This window comes from Myotis lucifugus, unplaced genomic scaffold (assembly GCF_000147115.1).
Source record: "Myotis lucifugus unplaced genomic scaffold, Myoluc2.0 scaffold_787, whole genome shotgun sequence".
NCBI classification, from domain to species: Eukaryota; Metazoa; Chordata; class Mammalia; order Chiroptera; family Vespertilionidae; genus Myotis; species Myotis lucifugus.
Window position 1 is genome coordinate 168,712 of NW_005871835.1, and position 6,812 is coordinate 175,523.

A 6,812-nucleotide genomic window follows, 5' to 3' on the forward strand; every position below is an offset into this window, starting at 1 on the left:
CTTCCTTCTGGGAATTAAGGACCAGAGAGTGGACACAAGGAGCAAGGCCACTGGAGCAGGCCCACCATGCATTCTTATGAGGTAAAAGATATGCTGCCTCTTCAGGGATAGTCAGAGTTTCGTTGCAGAGATGTAACTGCTCAGGAGGTGCATTGCCTACGCTAGTTCCTTGCCCCATTACTGCCTGGAGGGTTAGTTTTGCAACAGCTTGCTGCCACCTACAGGAGCTGACAATCGTGGCTGTTGTATAGTTGCCCTTAACCGCGACACCCTCATAATACGGTGGCTCAGCGTCTAGACAGAACCAGCAAGATTTGGTCAGGTCGGGCCTGGAGGCATTTAAAACATAATAGGCTCCTATAATCATGCTTATAAGAGGGTTTACTTTAGGCCGGGGGTGGGGGGGGGTGGGGGGGGGATTCAGAGTCAGGTTCTCTGTGGTAGGTGCGAGTGGGGTGTTGGGCGGTGATGCCGGGGCCCATGCTCCTCCAGTTGTGGATACCCGAGGTGTGGTCAGCTGAGGTCGAGGAGCTAGTACTTTGTTGGGCCCCACTCCCACAGGGGAATGATAGTGAAGGGGGGTGTTTTGAACACGGAGGGTGAACAACATCCCAGGGTCCGCATTATGCAAAGCCCCCCTGCAGGAATAGATTCGGAATCCCCAAGTCTTTCTGGTGTCCCATCCTGCAGCCTTTCTCCCTTCTTTCGTGAAGGAAATGCTCACAGGGGTTGCAGTAGACACAGCCACTCCGGGGACAAGGTGGAGCAGCCGGCCGGCCGACGGTGATTAGGTCACCCTTCTTTGGGGCCTCCCACCAAATGTGTCCGGTTGACACACATGACCAGGAAGCACAGAAATAGTCTCCAGCGCTTCCACAAGGGTTGTTTCCCCGGGACCGAGCTCGTGAGTGCCCGGGGCAGACATAAAAATAGAGGGTTCTTCTTGGTTTTGAGTCATCAGAAGCCTGGCGTATTGCAGCACCCAGGCAGTAATCGCTGGTATCGCGTGGGTTGGGAAAGAGAGTTAGGAGGTCTACCCGCAGTTCAGGGAACCAGGTGTCTTTGGGATGGACCTGAGAAGTCTGATTAAGGATCACCCCTGAGCTAGTGTCTATGATCTGCCAGGTAATATTATAAGGAGTATGTGGGCTCCAGGTGGCAGGAGTGATGGCGAGCAAGGTTACCAACATCAGGCAGGTCGAGTGTGCCGCAGCTTGAGTTTGAGCGGGTTGGGCTGGTCTTGGTCGATGCTCCATTGTGTGATGAAGTCTTCCTGGATTGCAGAGGGGTCGGCTGGGCGAGTGTGGGCGTGGTGGATCCAAGTCGAGATGCCATCTACCTTGAGAGCGGTGGGTGTAGTCAGCACAACGATATAGGGGCCCTTCCAGCGTGGTTCGAGGGTCTCTCCACGGTGTCTTCTGACGAACATCCAGTCTCCTGGCTTGTACTGATGAGGCATTGGGGTGGGGCCAGCCTTGTAGGCGGCGCGGAGGCGCGGCCAAATGTCCTCGTGCGCCCTCTGCAGTTCTCTTAGGAAAAAAGATATCTCCTGATTTTCAAACTTAACAAGAAGTTCAGCTTTTAGGTTTGGGATGATAGGAGGGGGCCTACCAAACATGATCTCGTAAGGGGTGAGACCCAGGGTGTAAGGAGAGTTCCTCACCCGGTAAAGGGCATACGGAAGGAGAGCCACCCAATCCCCGCCAGTCTCCATGGTTAATTTGGTAAGGGTTTCTTTTAGAGTTCTATTTATTCTTTCTACCTGCCCTGAACTCTGGGGCCTATAAGCACAATGTAATTTCCAATCTGCCCCTATGACCTTGGCTACTGCCTGTGTTACCTGCGAAATAAAGGCTGGTCTGTTGTCAGATCCTATCAGAGCAGGAAAACCATACCTGGGTAAGATGTCTTCCAGTAGCTTCTTGGCCACCGTCTGGGCTGTTTCATGTTTGGTTGGGTACGCCTCTACCCAGCCAGAGAAGGTGTCTATGAACACTAAAAGATATTTATAACCATACTTCCCTGGTTTGACTTCGGTGAAGTCGACCTCCCAGTGTGCTCCTGGTTTGGTGCCTCTGAGCCTGGTTCCTTGTCCACCTGATCCAGCTCCTGCGTTTGTAAGTTGGCAGTTTTTATAGGAGATTATAATTTGATTGATTTTGGAGTCTTGTTGGTGAATCTTGATCTTGGCATGCTGAATTAAGTCCTTTAACTTCCGGGCTTCCAAGTGGGTGGACCGATGCATGCGTTCTAATACTGTGACCCCAAGCCAGTCCGGTAGTATGAGTTTCTCATCCGAGGTGTACCACCATCCCTTTATTTCCTTTGTGAGGGGAAGCTTTCTGATCTGCTGTAGCTCTTCCTGAGAGTACCTAGGCTGGTCTGGTAGAACTGGGTCCCCGGGGTCTGGTAGTTGTAAGGCCATGGTGGGGACAGGGACTGAGGTGAAGGCCGCTGCCTTGGCTGCCTGATCAGCCTTTTGGTTACCTCTTGCTACTGGGTCATCTGCCTTCTGGTGCCCTTGACAGTGGATAATGGCTAGCTTTGCAGGAAGCCATAGGGTCGCAAGCAGGTCGAGAATTTCCTGTTTGTTTTTTACTGTCCGTCCCTCTGCTGTCAATAGCCTTTTTTCCTGGTAAATCGCCCCGTGGACATGAGCCGTAGCAAATGCATAACGACTGTCTGTGTAAATGTTAAGCCGCTTCCCCGCCCCCAGTGTCAGTGCCTTGGTGAGAGCAATGAGTTCTGCTCGCTGGGCTGATGTCCCAGGGGGCAGTGCAATGATTCTTAGGCACGGCGGCCAGCCGGCAGCTACGGGGTCCAGCTTTTTAGACAAATACACTACCGGGCGGCTCCAGGGCCCTAAAGCCTGGGTTAAAACCCCTTTTGCTATTCCCTTGCGCTCATCTACAAAGAGGCGAAAGGGTTTTGTAATGTCCGGCAGGCCCAGAGCTGGAGCAACCAGAAGGGCCTTCTTTATCTGATTAAAGGCAATTTCCTCTGTCTCAGTCCATTCAAAGGCCTTTCCCTCCTTGGTTGCTTCATATAGGGGTCTGGCGATCTCAGCAAAACTTGGGATCCAGAGGTGGCAATAGCCAGCCGATCCTAGGAATTCCCTTACTTCCCTCCAGGTGGTGGGAATGGGGATTTTCAGGACTGTCTCTTTTCTAGTATCTGACAACCGCTGCTGTCCGCCCTCCAGTATGTACCCCAGGTAACTCACCCTCTCTTGGCATATCTGAGCTTTCTTCGCAGAGGCCCGGTACCCTAAGGTCCCTAGGGTGGCCAACAAGTCTTTGGGTCCCCTGCTCACAGTCCTTGGCAGTGTCTGCAGCAATCAAGATGTCATCTACATACTGAAGGAGGGTGAGACTGGGGTGCTCTCTCCTGTACTCACTGAGGTCCTCATGTAGTGCCTCGTTGAAGATGGTGGGCGAATTCTTGAACCCTTGGGGTAATCATGTCCAGGTTAATTGTCCACTGTAGCCTTCCTCTGGATGGTGCCATTTAAAGGCAAACAGGGGTTGGCTTTGAGGTGCGAGCGGCAGGCTGAAAAAATCATCCTTCAAATCCAATACAGTGTACCAGACTCTAGAGGGTGCCAAAGAGCTTAGGAGAGTGTACGGGTTGGGGACGGTTGGGTGTATATCCATAACTCTTTTATTTACTTCTTGGAGGTCCTGGACTGGTCAGTAATCATTCGTGTGGGGCTTTCTGGCAGGAGGGGGGTGTTCCAGGCAGATTGGCATGGAACCAGTACCCCTAGGCTTCGCAGTCTTCGGATATGAGGCTGAATCCCCTTCCGAGCCTCCTGGGACATAGGGTACTGTTTGACTCTGATCGGACCTTCCCTTGGTTTCAACTCTACCAGGGTTGGGGCCCTGTGAGCGGCCAGTCCTACTCCCCCCGTCTCTGCCCAGGCAGTGGGGAATTCTTGTAGCCATTTGTCCATATTGTTCTCGCCTGGGGGCACCCCCTGGTGGAGGCGATATTCATCCTCCAGTCTCAGAGTCAGAACCTGGATGGGATGGCCTTTGCTATCGGTGACCTGGGGCTCCCCTTGTCTGAAAGTTATTTGAGCTCCAATCTTGGTTAACAAGTCCCGTCCTAATAGGGGGTAGGGGCACTCCGGTATTACCATGAAGGAATGGGATACCCGGCCCATTCCTAGATCTACTGTTCTTTGGGTAGTCCATGAATACTGGCTTATGCCAGTTGCCCCTTGCACCCAGGACTTTCTGCTGGCTAGCTTCCCTTGAGGTGTGCGTAGGACCAAGTGTTGTGCTCCAGTGTTGACAAGGAAGTTAACAGGGGTCCCCTCCACTCTAAGAGTTACCCTGGGCTCGGGGAGGGGGTCCGAACCCCGACCCCCCTAATCGCTCAGTCCTTCCAGCTCCAAGACCTCCACCCGATCTGTTTTGTTTCCCTTTTTACCGGCCTTCTTTGGGCATTCTCAGACCCAGTGCCCTATCTCTTTGCAGTAAGCACACTGGTTCTGTTGCAGCTTCTTCTTCCCGTCCAGGGCGGTCCCCTTACCTCCTTCTTGGTCATCGGCAAGCTGGCGAAGGTGGTGGGTCCGCTCCTCAGAGTTCTCCGTGGTGGTGGCTAGCAGAATCTTGGCCAGGTTTCAGGTCTGCTTGTCACTGGCAGCCACCATGGCGCGGGCTTGCCTATCCTCAGCAGATTCTCGATTGTTATACACCTTTACAGCCACCTCCAGCAAGTCCCGAAAATCTTTTCCCCTAATCTATCTATCCTCTGCAGTTTCTTTCTAATGTCTGTGGCTGACTGGTTTATAAAACTCATGACCACAGCCGCCTTATTTTCTGGAGCTTCTGGATCCATGGGGGTATAGGTGCGATATGCCTCCATGATCCGTTCCAGAAAAGCAGCTGGAGACTCGTCTCTTTCCTGCTGTACATTCCCTACCTTGGTCAAATTGGTAGGCTTCCTAGCAGCCATACAGAGACCCCCCCTTAGAGTCTGGCGGTAGATTTGAAGCCTCTCCTTACCTTCTGCCATGTTGAAGTCCCAGTCAGGCCTAGTTAAGGGGAAAGAGACATCTATCTGTGCCTGGTTGGTGGTTGGATTTCTGTCTACACCGGGAACCACCTTCTGGGCCTCATTGAGGATTCTCTCTCTCTCTCCTCTGTTGTGAACAGGACCTGTAAAAGCTGCTAACAGTCATCCCATGTGGGCTGATGGGTGAAAAGAACAGAATCTAGCAAGTCAATAAGTTCCCCCGGCTTCTCAGAGAACTTAGTGTTCTGTGCCTTCCAGTTGTAAAGATCATTTGTAGCGAAAGGCCAGTAAAAATAAGGTTGATTGCTGTCTGCATCTGGGGGTCCGGCGGCCCGTAAGGGCAGGGTCTTGATAGTAGAATTGGGTGCGGTGATGGACAGCTCCCTCTGAGCTCTCAGCCGGGTGAGGGGCGGACCTCCCATCAGAACCGCGGCCATTCCCGGAACCAGAACCCCGCTCCTGGCCACACCCAGAACTGTGCTCCCAGCTGGAACTGGAACTGCATCAGCTTCCCGAGATGGGGCAGGATCGAATCTCTCCGGCAACCTGGGGAGCTGATACGGGGGAGGAAAAATTAGCTCTTCTTCATTACCCCCCTGCAAAACCAGGTAGAGGGGAGCCGGAGCCGATGGCAGGATGGTTTTTTTCTCCTCCTTCTTCTTCTTCTCCGTTTCCTGAAAGGCAAGAATGGGTGCCGGCTCCGGTGGGCGTGGAGCCAAGAAGGGCTTGTGCCAGGAGGAAGGGTCCTCCACGAGATCCTGCCAAGTAATAATGTAAGGGAGCTGATCAGGATGACCCCCCTTCAGCCGAGAAACGATTTCTCTGACCCGGCGAATGGTGGGGAGGTCAAAAGTCCCCTCCGGTGGCCACCCAGCATTGAGAGCCGGCCACTCGCTGGAACAGAAAGTCTGCCATCGACCCTTCCTCACTTCTACACTGAGATTGGTAGCCCTTCCCTTAACCTCTTTAAAATGATCAACCATAATGCTCAAAGGAGTAGTCTGAGTCTGTCCCATAACGTCCGTCCAGTGAGTCCACAAAATTAGACAAAAGAACACAGACACCAGACAGAAAAAGACACCTAAGAACAGCCTTCCGACCCCGCGGAAGAAAAACTGAAAACTGGACGTTGGCCATGTGCCAGCCAGCGGGAGCAACCTGCCTCGTCCCAGAGGTTTGAGGGGAATCCACTCCCCTCGTGAGGGGTTTTCACACCCCTCCAGACGGAGGGCTAAGGCATCCCCTGACTCCTCCTGCCCGAGATCCTCCAGTGCGTCCACTTAGATCTTATCAGGCACAGATTACAGAAGCGAGCTCACACAGAACAGAACAGACGACACACAGATACTTAACACGGTTAGCAGACCCTCCAGAGTGGGGTCCCTTGTGCGAATTGGGGATCCCGGAAGAGCCCCCAGATGTTATACCCAGAGTTCGGGGTCCCCAATAATTCACCACCAGGGAGCCTTTTCCGATGCAAAAGCAAAGAGTCGTTTATTCAAACCCAGGTTTGGCTCCCGGTCTCTGTCTGATGCAGCGGTGAGACGAGAGAGTGTGTCCCGGGAGAACAAAGGTTATATAGGGCGTTATTTGGGTGGGTTTTAGGGGTGATGTGAGTTACAGAGATTGATCATTTAGGTCAGAAGGGTCAGGAAGTAAGGTGATCAACACATTTTGAAGGTTAGAGCCGTCCTCTTCTATAGCCTTATTAGGACCTTAGCTGCATTTCTGGAGCTTCATTGGTCCACTCAGGTAGTGATTGGGGGAGTTAGGACAATACCAGCATTCTT

General features: G+C 52.8%; 1 pseudogene; it reads right to left on the reverse strand.

Moving 5' to 3' along the window:
* Window positions 1-1,189: 1,189 nt before the first annotated feature.
* LOC106695037 lies at window positions 1,190-6,038 on the reverse strand (annotated as a pseudogene).
* Between the last annotated feature and the right edge of the window lie 774 nt (window positions 6,039-6,812).